Here is a 16,667-nt window from a genome sequence, read left to right on the forward strand (position 1 = left end):
ACAGAATGGGGAGGTGAGCAATCTCTTTCACTACTTGTCATCCCAGGAACACACTGCATGACGTACACATGAAAATAAACTGGCTCAGACCGAACCCAGGCTGGCAGGAGGTCTATTGTTATCACGTTATGCTGAGACTCGCTGACATTCTTCACTGGGCTGAGGCTGACCGGCCCCGCGGAACTTTGTTCTATATACTACCTAAATGGTAAGATCAGAGCCCAAATAATGTGGTTCTGTTTTTTGATTTGCAGCCTGGATGTACGTAATCACTATGGGGTCTATTTACTAAGCCTTGGGGACTATTTGTCAACGCTTGGAGAGAGATAAAATGGTTAGTACTTTAGCTCTCACAAATCAGCTCCTAATTTAGGTTACAGGCTGTGTTTGAAAAGGGATCCAGGTCTTTAGGTCAACACTGTCTAGGTCGACCACTATTGGTCGACATGGTTTATAGGTCGACGGGGACTCTAGGTCGACATGTTATAGGTTGACAGGGTCTCTAGGTCGACATGAGTTTTTCACTTTTTTTTTTTACTTTTTCATACATTACGATCCGCGTGGACAACAGTTGGGAACGGTAACCTTGCCCGAAGCATGGCGAGCAAACACGGTGCACTAATTGGGGTTGAGAAAACGACACAATATTATTATTATTTTTAAAAACCTCATGCCGACCTTTTCTCATGTCGACCTAGAGTCCCTGTCGACCTAGAAACCATGCCAACATATAGTGGTCGACATAGACACTGTCGACATAAGTCTAATCTACCTAACATACCACACCCGTTTGAAAAAATGACAGTTATGAGCTTTATCTCTCACAATTTATTCTCTTCCCAAGCTTTGAAACCCCCCCCCCCCAGGAGATAGATAAAGGGTACAGAGATAAAGTACCAGCCAGCTCCTGTCATTTTCAAACACAGCCTGTAACTGGTGGTCTTCAGTATGCCGCCGGCCGGGATCCCGGCGACCAGCATACCGGTGCCGGGATTCCGACCGCCGGCATGCCGACACATATTCTCCCTCTTGGGGGTCCACGACCCCCCTGGAAGGAGAATAAATAGTTTGGCGCGCGTAGCATGCCACTGTGCCCACAGCGTGGTGAGCGCAGCGAGCCCGCAAGGGGCTCATTAGCGCTCACCCAGCTGTCGGTATGCCGGCGGTCGGGATCCGGTGCCGGTATGCGGGATCCCGGCCGCCGGCCACTCATACTACACCCCCTGTAACAAACCTCCCAACATGACCCTTTCCAGGAGGGACAGAATGCTCTGCTCCTGGACTTCCTTCGTAATTTAAGATTGCCTCAACCTGTGCTGACACGCCTTTCTCATCAATTAACTAGTTCTATACATGTGTCGGCAATCATAAGAGGGAAGTCCAGGAACAGAGCATTGTGTCCCTCCTGGAAAGGATCATGGGGGTCATTCCGAGTTGATCGCTAGTTTTAGCAGCTGTGCAAACGCTATGGCGCTACCCACTGGGAGTGTATTTTAGCTTAGCAGAAGTGTGAACGGTTGTATCGCAGAGCGGCTACAAAAATGTTTTTGTGTAGCTTCAGACCTACTCAGCGCTTGCGATCACTTCAGACTATTCAGTTCCGGATTTGACGTCACAAACCCGCCCAGCGTTCCCCCAGCCACGCCTGCGTTTTTCCCTTGCACGACTGCGTTTTTCCGCACACTCCCTGAAAACGGTCAGTTGCCACCCAGAAACGCCCACTTCCTGTCAATCACTCTGCGGCAAGCAGTGCGACTAAAATGCATTGCTAGACCTTGTGTGAAACTACATCGTTCATTGTGCCTGTATGTCGCGCATGCGCATTGCGCCTCATATGCATGCGCAGAACTGCCGTTTTTAGCCTGATCGCAGCTCTACGAACAAGTTCAGCTAGCGATCAACTCGGAATGACCCCCAATGTTGGGAGGTGTGTTTGTAACATGGCAGTCAGGAGCTGATTGGCTGGTGCATTATCTTTCTCCAAGGCTTAGTAAATAGACCCCTACGTCGGCAGTGACTCAGTAGACACAAGTGCATGTATACAGTTTTAATGTCCCTCATAGTTATAATGCTGTAAATAGCACTGTATCCATATTTGGATCCCAGCACCAACTCTCGTTTTCTACTTAGTCACTGCCGACATAGTGACTATAGACAAGTTATACCAAACTCTTGTTATTATTTAGAGGTGTATTTCTAAAAATGAAAAACTGCTTTTTCCAGCATTTTTAGTTGTAGAAAATCATGTATTTCTCTTGTCCATGTCTAGTAATGAGTGAAGTGCGGAGAAATCACAAATTTCTCTAACGTCCTAGTGGATGCTGGGAACTCCGAAAGGACCATAGGGAATAGCGGCTCCGCAGGAGTCTGGGCACAACTAAAAGAAAGCTTTTAGACTACCTGGTGTGCACTGGCTCCTCCCACTATGACCCTCCTCCAAGCCTCAGTTAGATTTTTGTGCCCGGCCGAGCTGGATGCACACTAGGGGCTCTCCTGAGCTCTTAGAAGAAAGTATATTTTAGGTTTTTTATTTTACAGTGAGACCTGCTGGCAACAGGCTCACTGCAACGAGGGACTAAGGGGAGAAGAAGCGAACCTACCTGCTTGCAGCTAGCTTGGGCTTCTTAGGCTACTGGACACCATTAGCTCCAGAGGGACCGACCGCATGGAACTGGCCTTGGTGTTCGGTCCCGGAGCCGCGCCGCCGTCCCCCTTACAGAGCCAGAAGCAAGAAGAAGTCCGGAAAATCGGCGGCATGAAGACTTCTGTCTTCTCCAAGGTAGCGCACAGCACTGCAGCTGTGCGCCATTGCTTCTCATACACACTTCACACTCCGGTCACTGAGGGTGCAGGGCGCTGGGGGGGGGGGGCGCCCTGAGCAGCAATAAAAACACCTTGGCTGGCAAAACAATCACAATATATAGCCCCAGAGGCTATATATGTGATAATTACCCCTGCCAGAATCCTTAAAAAAGCGGGAGAATAGTCCCCGAAAAAGGGGCGGAGCTATCCCCCTCAGCACACTGGCGCCATTTTTCCCTCACAGTTCCGCTGGAAGGAAGCTCCCTGGCTCTCCCCTGCAGTCTACACTACAGAAAAAGGGTAAAAAAGAGAGGGGGGGCACTAAATTTAGGCGCAGTAAATATTATAGCAGCTATAGGGGACATAATTCAGTTAGTCCCTGCAGTATATAGCGCTCTGGTGTGTGCTGGCATACTCTCTCTCTGTCTCCCCAAAGGGCTTCTGTGGGGTCCTGTCCTCTGTTTAGAGCATTCCCGGTGTGTGTGCGGTGTGTCGGTACGGCTGTGTCGACATGTTTGAGGAGGAAAATTATGTGGAGGCGGAGCAGATGCCTGTAGAAGTGATGTCACCCCCTGCGGGGCAGACACCTGAGTGGATGGTTTTATGGAAGGAATTACGTGCAAGTGTCGACTCCTTACACAAAAAATTTGACGACATGCCAAATGCAGGACAGCCGGCTTCTCAGCTTGTGCCTGCCCAGGTGTCTCAAAGGCCATCAGGGGCTCTAAAACTCCCGCTACCTCAGATGGCAGACCCAGATGTCGACACGGATACTGATACCAGTGTCGACGACGATGAGTCTAATCTAATGTCCACAAAGGCCATTCGCTGCATGATTGAGGCAATGAAAGAGGTGTTACACATTTCAGATTTAAACCCAGGTACCATAAAAAAGGGTATTATGTTTGGGGAGAAAAAACTACCCGTAGTTTTTCCCCCATCTGAAGAATTAAATGAAGTGTGTGAAGAAGCGTGGGCTTTCCCTGATAAAAGATTGATAATCTCAAAAAAATTACTAATGGCGTTCCCTTTCCCGCCAGAGGATAGGGCACGTTGGGAAACACCTCCTAGGGTGGATAAAGCGCTCACACGTTTGTCTAAAAAGGTGGCACTTCCGTCTCCGGATACGGCCGCCCTGAAGGAGCCTGCGGATAGAAAACAGGAGGCGATCCTGAAGTCTATATATACACACACAGGCATTATACTTAGGCCAGCTATTGCGTCAGCATGGATGTGCAGTGCTGCCGCTGCGTGGTCAGATTCCCTGTCAGAAAATATTGACACCCTAGACAGGGACACTATTCTGCTAACCATAGAGCATATAAAAGACTCAGTCTTATACATGAGAGATGCACAGAGGGAGATCTGCCGGCTGGCATCTAAAATAAGTGCATTGTCCATTTCTGCTAGGAGAGGCTTATGGACCCGGCAGTGGACAGGGGATGCAGATTCCAAAAGGCGCATGGAAGTTTTGCCTTATAAGGGTGAGGAGTTATTCGGGGATGGTCTCTCGGACCTCGTTTCCACAGCGACAGCTGGGAAGTCAGCATTTTTACCCCATGTTCCCTCACAGCCTAAAAAAGCGCCGTTTTATCAGGTACAGTCCTTTCGGACCCAGAAAAACAGGCGAGGAAAAGGCGGGTCCTTTCTGTCCAGAGGCAGAGGTAGGGGAAAAAGGCTGCAACAAACAGCTAGTTCCCAGGAGCAAAAGTCCTCCCCCGCTTCTTCCAAGTCCGCCGCATGACGGTGGGGCTCCACAGGCGGAGCCAGGTACGGTGGGGGGCCGCCTCCAAAATTTCAGCGATCAGTGGGCTCGCTCACAGGTGGATCCCTGGATCTTTCAAGTAGTATCTCAGGGGTACAAGCTGGAATTCGAGGCGTCTCCCCCCCGCCGTTTCCTCAAATCAGCCTTGCCAGCAACTCCCTCGGACAGGGAGGCTGTGCTAGAGGCAATTCACAAGCTGTATTCCCAGCGCGTGATAGTCAAGGTGCCCCTACTTCAACAAGGACGGGGTTACTATTCCACACTGTTTGTGGTACCGAAACCGGACGGTTCGGTGAGACCCATTTGAAATTTGAAATCCTTGAACACATACATAAAAAAATTCAAGTTCAAGATGGAATCGCTCAGGGCGGTTATTGCAAGTCTAGACGAGGGGGATTACATGGTATCCCTGGACATCAAGGATGCTTACCTGCATGTCCCCATTTACCATCCTCACCAGGAGTACCTCAGATTTGCGGTACAGAATTGCCATTACCAATTCCAGACGCTGCCGTTTGGTCTGTCCACGGCACCGAGGGTGTTTACCAAGGTAATGGCGGAAATGATGATACTCCTTCGAAAAAAGGGAGTTTTAATTATCCCATACTTGGGCGATCTCCTAATAAAGGCGAGATCCAAGGAGCAGTTGTTGGTAGGAGTAGCACTATCTCAGGAGGTGCTTCACCAGCACGGTTGGATTCTAAATATTCCAAAGTCACAGCTGGTTCCGACGACACGTCTACTGTTCCTGGGAATGATTCTGGACACAATCCAGAAAAAAAGTTTTTTCTCCCAGAGGAAAAAGCCATGGAGCTGTCGTCTCCAGTCAGAAACCTCCTGAAACCAAAACAGGTGTCGGTGCATCCTTGCACGCGAGTCCTGGGAAAGATGGTGGCTTCTTACGAAGCAATTCCTTTCGGCAGGTTCCATACTAGAATCTTTCAGTGGGACCTGTTGGACCAATGGTCCGGATCGCATCTTCAGATGCATCGGCTAATAACCCTGTCTCCAAGAACCAGGGTGTCTCTGCTGTGGTGGCTGCAGAGTGCTCATCTTCTAGAGGGCCGCAGATTCGGCATACAGGACTGGGTCCTGGTGACCACGGATGCCAACCTTCGAGGCTGGGGGGCAGTCACACAGGGAAGAAACTTCCAAGGACTATGGTCGAGTCAGGAGACTTCCCTACACATAAATATTCTAGAACTGAGGGCCATTTACAATGCCCTAAGTCAGGCAAAACCCCTGCTTCTACACCAGCCGGTACTGATCCAGTCAGACAACATCACGGCGGTCGCCCATGTAAACCGACAGGGCGGCACAAGAAGCAGGACGGCAATGGCAGAAGCCACAAGGATTCTCCGATGGGCGGAAAGTCATGTGCTAGCACTGTCAGCAGTGTTCATTCCGGGAGTGGACAACTGGGAAGCAGACTTCCTCAGCAGGCACGACCTCCACCCGGGAGAGTGGGGACTTCATCCAGAAGTCTTTCAAATGATTGTAAACCAGTGGGAAAAACCACAGGTGGACATGATGGCGTCCCGCCTAAACAAAAAACTAGAGAGATATTGCGCCAGGTCAAGGGACCCTCAGGCGATAGCGGTGGACGCTCTAGTGACACCGTGGGTGTACCAGTCGGTTTATGTGTTCCCTCCTCTGCCTCTCATACCAAAGGTACTGAGAATAATAAGAAAACGAGGAGTAAGGACAATACTCGTGGTTCCGGATTGGCCAAGAAGAGCGTGGTACCCGGAACTTCAAGAGATGATCTCAGAGGACCCATGGCCTCTGCCGCTCAGACAGGACCTGCTGCAGCAGGGGCCCTGTCTGTTCCAAGACTTACCGCGGCTGCGTTTGACGGCATGGCGGTTGAACACCGGATCCTAAAGGAAAAGGGCATTCCGGAGGATGTAATTCCTACGCTGATTAAAGCCAGGAAAGATGTAACTGTAAAGCATTATCACCGCATATGGCGAAAATATGTTGCTTGGTGTGAGGCCAACAAGGCCCCAACAGAGGAATTTCAGCTGGGTCGATTTCTGCACTTCCTACAGGCAGGAGTGACTATGGGCCTAAAATTAGGCTCCATTAAGGTGCAGATATCAGCTCTGTTGATTTTCTTCCAAAAAGAACTAGCTTCACTACCTGAAGTTCAGACATTTGTAAAAGGAGTGCTGCATATTCAGCCCCCTTTTGTGCCTCCAGTGGCACCCTGGGATCTCAACGTGGTGTTGAATTTCCTAAAATCACATTGGTTTGAGCCACTAAAGACCGTGGATCTAAAATATCTCACGTGGAAAGTGGTCATGTTATTGGCCTTGGCTTCGGCCAGGCGTGTATCAGAATTGGCGGCTTTGTCATTTAAAAGCCCTTATCTGATTTCCCATATGGATAGGGCAGAATTGAGGACTCGTCCCCAGTTTCTCCCTAAGGTGGTATCAGCTTTTCACTTGAACCAACCTATTGTAGTGCCTGCGGCTACTAGCGACTTGGAGGATTCCAAGTTGCTGGACGTAGTCAGGGCCTTGAAAATGTATGTTTCCAGGACGGCTGAAGTCAGGAAAACTGACTCGCTATTTATCCTGTATGCACCCAACAAACTGGGTGCTCCTGCTTCTAAGCAGACTATTGCTCGCTGGATTTGTAGCACAATTCAGCTGGCGCATTCTGCGGCTGGACTGCCGCATCCTAAATCAGTTAAAGTCCATTCTACAAGGAAGGTGGGCTCATCTTGGGCGGCTGCCCGAGGGGTCTCGGCTTTACAACTTTGCCGAGCTGCTACTTGGTCAGAGGCAAACACGTTTGCAAAATTCTACAAATTTGATACCCTGGCTGAGGAGGACCTTGAGTTCTCTCATTCGGTGCTGCAGAGTTATCCGCACTCTCCCGCCCGTTTGGGAGCTTTGGTATAATCCCCATGGTCCTTTCGGAGTTCCCAGCATCCACTAGGACGTTAGAGAAAATAAGATTTTACTCACCGGTAAATCTATTTCTCGTAGTCCGTAGTGGATGCTGGGCGCCCGTCCCAAGTGCGGATTGTCTGCAATAATTGTACATAGTTATTGTTCACTAACGGGTTATTGTTATGAGCCATCTGTTGAGAGGCTCAGTTATGTTTCATACTGTTAACTGGATATGGTATCACGTGTTATACGGTGTGATTGGTGTGGCTGGTATGAGTCTTACCCGGGATTCAAAATCCTTTCCTTATTGTGTCAGCTCTTCCGGGCACAGTATCCTAACTGAGGCTTGGAGGAGGGTCATAGTGGGAGGAGCCAGTGCACACCAGGTAGTCTAAAAGCTTTCTTTTAGTTGTGCCCAGACTCCTGCGGAGCCGCTATTCCCCATGGTCCTTTCGGAGTTCCCAGCATCCACTACGGACTACGAGAAATAGATTTACCGGTGAGTAAAATCTTATTTTCTCCGCATTTTCGTTTCTCCTATCAGATTTCTTCTGCAGCAATGGGGGCTTTGCAGATGATCGGCGGGATGTAATGGAGTCTGAGGTGCGAGGCATGGCTGACATGGCTTAGCTTTGCCTTGTAAGTGATTGCCCCTTTAAAAAAACATCCGAGATCGTCCGGCATCCCGTACCTCCTGTGGTCTCAGACCCCATTACATCCCGCCGTCTGTATTTATATCACACACACACACTTTCTTTCTCTCTCTCTCTCTCTGAGGGGCACAACAGCGCCCCCCTGTGGAGTGCGTGGTGTCACTTTGCAAATAATCATTTTAGTGTTTTGGTTTTTGTGCCCTGGCTAAAGGCCGCAAAAAGAGCCCACCACAGGCCTGTTATCTTATTGCCAGTATAGGACTCTTTAGCTTGGTCTGTCAGATAATTGCCAACAGAACCTCACATTTTATACTAAATAGACCCCTTAATAGTAATGCTGATCAAAAAGATCTTATGGTATATCCCATGTATTGGTGATCTTCATTGTCAAGTACGTAGGGCCGATCGCAGATCAGTCGATTATCAAAGTTTAGAGTAGCCGTCCCGCAGCATCAGGGCCAGACTGGTCATTTAAAGCACACAGGCCTATCTCGATGTCAGCATCTGGCTCCTGGCATAGACTCCTCCCCTTACTATTACTGACTCCTCCTACTTCTTAGTCTGTGCTCTCACAAATATAAATATTATTATAACAACATACAAGTGTACATCATTCTCTATGTTAAAATACACACAACAGAACTCATCCTGCAGGGAATCCAGTCAGCTTACCAGCGTTCGGAAAGGCGGCAGTCGGAGTACCAACGCCGGAATCCCAACACTGGTCACAAGACCAAATCCGGGATCCATACATCGCTCACAAACCCTGACTGGAATCCCGACTGCCTGCATCCCGAATGTAAGTATCCCGGGGAGGGTTAGGCTGCGTGAAGGGGAGAGCGGGGTATAGGTTTAGGCTGTAAGGAGGGGGGGGGGGGGGGTTAGACTGAGAGGGGGGAGGGGTTAGGGTCAGGCTGTGGGAAAGAAGGGTTAGGGGGGTAGAGAGGAAGGGTTAGAACATTTACCAACAAGGTGTCAGGATTGTGCGCATAGGGATGCCGCTGACGGTATTCTGACCGTTGGCATCCCAAGCACCGTGATTCGGATACCATCCCATTCAAACATGTGCCATAGTCAGACCTTTGGTATTTGGCTGGTTCTGTTAGGTAAAGCTGGCACTTCATTGGTGTACTGTAACATTTTCCCAATTGACCAAGCCCTAGCTTAGCAGTTGTAGAGAATTAGAGGTGTTCACTCCAGGATTTGTATAGAGCAGGGGGCTGATCATAGAGGAGGACACATCTGTGCACACCAAAGCAGAGCCATAGCGACACATATTGGTGCCCCCTCCATAACTGAAGCTTAGACAGCGTGCACTGAAAAAAAAAAAGATGTGGTCTCGCACAGTAGCGCCCCCTTAGTGAATGCAGACAGGCACAGGAAGGAAGACGCCAGGGCCTTACAGCTGTGTACGGGATCGGAGTCACGCGCTGTGACGGCCATCTAAAATGATCACGACGCGCCTGCGTTTTTTTGCCACCACTCCTGTTACTGCTCCCAAACGGACCCTGGCTGTCAATCAATGTCAGCGAATAAATCATCACTGCGACCGCTGTCGCAATAACATTGTAGCACATGCCACATGCACAGTCAGACAATGGCCCTCATTCCGAGTTAATCGCTAGCTGCCGTTGTTCGCTGCGTAGCGATCATTTTAAAAAAATGGCAAAACTGCGCACGTGTATGCACTGCAATGCGCACGCGCGGCGTATGGGTACAAACAGCAGCGTGGTTTTGCACAGATCCTAGCGACGCTTTCAGTCGCACTGGCTAACGCAGGGAGATTGACAGGAAGTGGGAGTTTCTGGGTGGCAACTGACCGTTTTCTGGGAATGTTTGGAAAAATGCAGGCGTGGCCGGGCGTTTGCAGGGCGGGAATCTAAGGTCATTACCGTGTCACTCGTCGCAGCAATCATCGCACAGGATAAGTTGCTACAGGGCAGGTCTGGTTCTGCACAAAATGTGTTTGCAGACGCTCTGCTGCACAGGCGATCGCACTCTTGCTATGCTAAAATACACTCCCCCGTGGTCGGCGACTATGCGTTTGCATGGGTGCTAAAAGTAGCTAGCGAGCAATCAACTCGGAATGAGGGCCAATAATCACTCGGCTGCAAAAAAAAATCAGATTTGCGTCTAAATCTGATTCAGGCCCTAGGTCAAGAACATCTATTTTAAACTTACCCAACACAATTATTTTTTTTAGATAGTATACTATGAAAATAGTAATTTTTATGGTATATTCAGTGATGGGGTTGGATGCAAAATGTCAAGTCATCATGTCAACATTGACCATGTCACCATTCATCGTGTAGACAGTGATGAAATGTAATTTTGTTAGACTGTCGACATTTTGTCCCGGTGGCCCAGCGGTGACTTACTGTACCTGTTCATAGCACCTATGGGCCCCAGCGGTCATGTAGCTGCCACATCGGGATCGGCCTCTGATCCTCTGGTGTTCCGGTAAGTACAGTATTTGACTGCTATCCATAGTCACTAACCACCTTCCTCTAATGCATAACCGTAACGTCCCCCCTCCCGCCTGCAGCCTAATATCGGCATTTGTCCTCGATGGTTGAGTTACATACATGCGCAGTGTGCGGCCACCGGTTGGTGCCACCTATCTTTTCTTAACATGGGTCCTGATTCTAATTTGTAAGGTATTACTGAAACGTAGGAAACAGACGCCTCCTGCATGCATCTGCGACCTGAGTGCTGCATTCAAAGACTCGCCATCCGATCCGTATCAAATCACCGTGGCGACCATTGGTCACAAAGGTTGCAGCACTTGGCCAGTCTGTGTAACCCAAAGCTTACTCAACCTGGAACCGGTCACCTGGGTCTAGGAAGTCTACGCCCAATGATGCAGACCCTGGGCTCGGAATGCCTACAATAGGGGGGCATCAAGTTTTGTAAAACAGACCTGCTCAGCCCCCCAATTGCTGCAACACGTTAATCATGCGCAGAACTAGGCTTGCACATGCGCAGACACCCAATAATCAGGTTTGCATACAAATCTTAATCAGACCCATTGTGCACTACCATCACTGGTGCAGACATTGGTGACCCAGCAATGGGAAAAATCCTACTGATGGGAAAACCCATCGATTAGTAGATAACCATCCCTAAGAACTTCAAATACTTTTAATCTATTTAGGATAATTGGCCATTCCTAATCTGAAGCCTTGTTATTAGCTTTCATAGTAATATCTATATAAAAAATAATACTAATATAAATAAATAAAAACAATTTTCCTCAATACCTGCTTGGGATCCCGGCGATCAGAATGCCAATACCGGAATCCTGACAAATGGTACAATGCCAACACCGGAATACCGTCAAGACAGGCTATTCGCCCTCTGTGGGTGTCCATGACACCCATAGAGGGAGAATAGACCCTGTGTTGAGCGCAACAAGCCTGCAAGGGGCTTTCGAGCGCTCATCCTGCTGCTGTCATGCTACGACCGGGATGCCGCTGTTGGTATACTAGCGGCCGGCGGTCCGGTCAGCAGAAATTCATGCTGAACCCATTTATATACTCCTGATATCTACTTCTCTATGCAGCCGCTGGGTCTATACACTGGGGACAGTGCTGGATTGACCGTCAGGTGCTCCTCTCTTGGGTGGAGGTTTCTGCCAGGCTACACACACTGCAGGAGGATCAGAAAATGCAGAGGGACTGGGGAGGTGCCTCTGAGATTGGCAGCTGCTGGAAGATTATCTTCTGGTAGCTGCCCAGTAGGTGTTTCTGACATGCCACCCTGGCATGACTGCAACTGATGGAACTATGCCAGGCAAGTTGTTAAATACCTTTTTATATTAGTTTTAAATAGATTTAAAGTTCTATTTTGTACTGTACAGTACTTTGCACTCAAACGGAACCTTTGCGCTTTATTTATGTTTCACAGGCCATGCTGCATGCTCTACAGTATTACGCCACCAATTGAGGACTAGAACAATTCAGAAGCCACAGCCTTGTGCAACCGAGCCATACTGAGTGGTTGCAGCAATGAGCATTTCACAAGGCACTTCTGTACGTACAGTTAAAGGTAAACACATTATGGGATGTTGTTGTTTACTGATCTTGAGGAGCAATAATACAGCTAAAGAGCTCCTATGTGGATGGACTTACGGTATCACTGTAATAATGGCCCCTAATATTAACTATTTGCTGCTAACAGACTTCTCTAGTGCCCCTGCACTTAATTTTTGTCTGTACGTTATTCCCCAATATAAAAATAAACACCTTGGACTGACAAACAGCCCGATATTTTTGTCAGTTACCGGTTTTCTGCCACACCACACTGAATAGGGATATGAGGTAATCAGGATAAACCACAGTAAATATATGGGCAGACTATTGAGAATGCTCAGACACTGCACAATGGTGGTCATTCCGAGTTGATCGCTAGCTGCATTTGTTCGCAGCGCAGTAATCAGGCTAAAAAACAGCTGTTCTGCGTATGCGGCGCAATGCGCACAGCGTCGTACGAGCCCAATGAACGATGTCGTTTTCCACAGGGTCTAGCAAAGCATTTCAGTCGCACTGGTGGCCGCAGTATGATTGACATGAAGTGGGCGTTTCTGGGTGTCAACTGACCGTTTTCAGGGAGTGTTCTGAAAAATGCGGGCGTGGCAGGAAAAACGCAGGCGTGGCTGGGCAGGTGTGTGATGTCAAAACAGGAACTGAATAGTCTGAAGTGATCGCAAGTGCTGAGTAGATTTTGAGCTACTCTGAAACCGCACAAAAAAACTTTGTAGCCGCTCTGCGATCCTTTCGTTCGCACTTCTGCTAAGCTAAAATACACTCCCAGTGGGCGGCGGCATAGCGTTTGCACGGCTGCTAAAAACTGCTAGCGAGCGAACAACTCAGAATGACCACCAATGGCCCTTATTCCGGGTTGATCGCACGTAGCAACTTTTTGCTGCTCGTGCGATCAACTTGACGCCGCCTATGGGGGAGTGTATTTTAGCATAGCAGGGCTGCGATCGCTTGTGCATCCCTGCTATGCTAAAAAAGTTTCCTGCAAAACAAAACCAGGGTCAGACTTACTTGCTCTGTGCAACGGATCCAGCAACGAAGGTCCTGGAATTGACGTCATACATCCGCCCTCCAAACGCCTGGATCTGCCTGCGTTCGCCTCACCACACCTGGAAAATGGTCAGTTGACACCCCGGAACGCCTCCCGCCTGACAGTCTTCTTGTGATCGCCGCTGCGATCACTTTTTCCGCTGGCGGCGTCGCTGCCCATCAACGACTCGCGTGCGCAATGCGTCCGCCACGCATGCGCAGTTCCGACCCGGTCGCACCACTGCAGCATGCGAACGGGTCGGAATGACCCCCAATATCGGGACCTTTTGGCCAATATTTTCTGGCAAGTCTGACCAATTCCATAGCTGAAACCAAGTGTTTCGGACCTTGGCCAAAAAGATCATTCCTACAAACTACACCAAAAAACAGGCCCATCACCCGATTACTGGCAAATCGACCCAACAATTGTGTACTGTGTGTCTAATTTAAGATTTGTTCAAGAGATTTTTTTAAATCCATTATTGTAGGATTATAGGATCCTTGAAAAAGTGCGCTGATACGCCCAAAACGCGTTGACCACACAAAGGTGCACCATCCTAAGAAGACGGCGCAAAGCCATTAAAATCGCCCGTCGCCCACCCGGTGAGGTCATCAACCCACTCCCCACTGGACGCAGCAGCTATGGAGCAGAGGCCGCAGACAGCTGTTCTCCAATACAGGCTGAGGAATCCTGCAGCTTTCACCACATAGGGTAAGACAGGGAAAGCTGTCGTCCATTAAAAGACCTGGATGTCCACCCCAAATGCTCCAATAGGAGCTGTAAGCATATAGTATTGCATATCTAAGTACCCGCTTTTCTTTACAAATGCCACTATTCATTAAAGATTTTATAGCGCTCATTTTTTTATTCCGTTCCTTCACCCATTTAATTGGTGGATATGCTGCCCGGAAAAATGAGTAAAACCACGCTTTCAGTATAGGGCCACTGATTTATCAGTGTTGATAAAAAAAAATCCTGAAACAGTGCCAAAGCTTTCTAATTTATACAGAAGTGGTGCATGGGATGCTCTTGGGTTTGAAATCTGGATGAGCATATAGGGGGTAATTCTGAGTTGATCGCAGCAGGATTTTTCTTAGCAGTTGGGCAAAACCATGTGCACTGCAGGGGAGGCAGATATAACATGTGCAGAGAGAGTTAGATTTGGGTGTGGTGTGTTCAATCTGCAATCTAAATTGCAGTGTAAAAATAAAGCAGCCAGTATTTACGCTGCACAGAAATAAAATAACCCACCCAAATATAACTCTCTCTGCACATGTTATATCTGCCTCCCCTGCAGAGCACATGGTTTTGCCCAACTGCTAACAAAAATCCTGCTGCGATCAACTCAGAATTACCCCCATGTGCACTGCAGGGGAGGCAGATATAACATGTGCAGAGAGAGTTAGATTTGGGTGGGGTGTGTTCAATCTGCTATCTAATTTGCAGTGTAAAAATAAAGCAGCCAGTATTTACCCTGCACAGAAACAAAATAACCCACCCAAATCTAACTCTCTCTGCACATGTTACATCTGCCTCCCCTGCAGTGCACATGGTTTTGCCCAACTGCTAACAAAAATCCTGCTGCGATCAACTCAGAATTACCCCCATGTGCACTGCAGGGGAGGCAGATATAACACGTGCAGAGAGAGATAGATTTGGGTGGGGTGTGTTCAATCTGCTATCTAATTTGCAGTGTAAAAATAAAGCAGCCAGTATTTACCCTGCACAGAAACAAAATAACCCACCCAAATCTAACTCTCTCTGCACATGTTACATCTGCCTCCCCTGCAGTGCACATGGTTTTGCCCAACTGCTAACAAAGTTTCTGCTGCGATCAACTCAGAATTACCCCCATAATCGGCAAACACTGCGAGTTTGACCTGCTTATTGTCAGTGCTAATGCTCTCCAATCTAGACCAGGTCTGTAATTCCCTAAGTAAAGGATCTAAAGAAATAAGGAAAGGGGACATCCCTGACATGTACCACAAATCATCACAATAGGATCACTCCGGGTTCCATTAATCAAGAGGGAGGTAGAAGGAGCAGTATAAAAAAAATGTAATCAGATTAAAGAACTCAGGGCCAAAACCCAGAAATGTCAAAGTTTAAAAAAGGAACGGCCAAGAGACTGTGGGGTACACTTACTAAGCAGTGATAAGAGCGGAGAAGTGAGCCAGTGAAGAAATTTCCCCATCAACCAATCAGCAGCTCTGTATCATTTTATAGTGTGCAAATTATAGATGTTACTTCAGTGCTGATTGGTTGCCATGGGCAACTTCTCCACTGGCTCACTTCTCCACTCTTATCACTGCTTAGTAAATTTACCCCTTCGTCAGAAGCCTTATGGGCAGGCTCAAAAGCACATGAGGTGCAGAAGGTTTAAGGTTCGAGGCCACAATTGATGCTATTGTGTTCTAGATCTCCATAACGGAATGCCGTCTACTAGCAAAACCTGATATGGGGACAGGATGGAGGAAAGGAAAGATTGTAATCTGTTGGCATTACCTTTAGATAGTAACTTAAAGTCAATATTTAATAACGTGATTGGGCAGCATAAATCCTTAGATTTGGGGTCTTCCAGGTTTAAGGATCAAGGTAGTAAATTCAGCACTAAAAGTAGAGTAGGAAAGTTGTTGCTTGTAGATGGTTCAATATAATTCCAATAAAGTAGGAGTGAGGTCCTGCTGGAGAACTTTTTAGGTATGCAATTTGGAGTGAGGACAAGCAGGGGACTGAGCTTCCTAAACAAGTTGCTGCAAATGAGACGGATTGGAAAGAACAGCGGTTGTGGGATGCCTATAATAGTTATGAAACGTCTTAGTAATGTCTAGTATCAGAAGTGGGGACCTAGGACACTCCCCAATCGTTACAATATGGCTCCTACTACTAAATGGTAACATTTAGTGAGGTTAGCTAATAGCCAGTCTGCTCGACTGCCCCACCAGTAATACCGATGTTTGGTATAAGCCTGCCTGAGCTAAGCCTGGGGTAGCAAGAGTATTTCTAGCAGTTGTTTGGAGTGGGTGTGGGCTGTGAAAGTCCCTGTAATAGCATCGGAAACATACGCAGTAAAACAAGCTTGCATAGAAACCTAGAATGTGACGGCAGATAAAAACCACTTGGCCCATCTAGTCTGCCCCTTTTTAACCATATGGGAGGTCATTCCGAGTCGTTCGCTCGTTAAATTTCTTCGCATCGCAGCGTTTTTCTGCTTAGTGCGCATGCGCAATGTTCGCACTGCGACTGCGCCAAGTAAATTTGCTATGAAGATAGTATTTTTACTCACGGCTTTTTCTTCGCTCCGGCGATCGTAGTGTGATTGACAGGAAATGGGTGTTACTGGGCGGAAACACAGCGTTTTATGGGCGTGTGGATAAAAACGCTACCGTTTCCGGAAAAAACGCAGGAGTGGCCGGAGAAACGGGGGAGTGTCTGAGCGAACGCTGGGGGTGTTTGTGACGTCAAACCAGGAACGAC

This window comes from Pseudophryne corroboree, chromosome 12, assembly GCF_028390025.1.
Source record: "Pseudophryne corroboree isolate aPseCor3 chromosome 12, aPseCor3.hap2, whole genome shotgun sequence".
In the NCBI taxonomy this organism is placed as follows: domain Eukaryota; kingdom Metazoa; phylum Chordata; class Amphibia; order Anura; family Myobatrachidae; genus Pseudophryne; species Pseudophryne corroboree.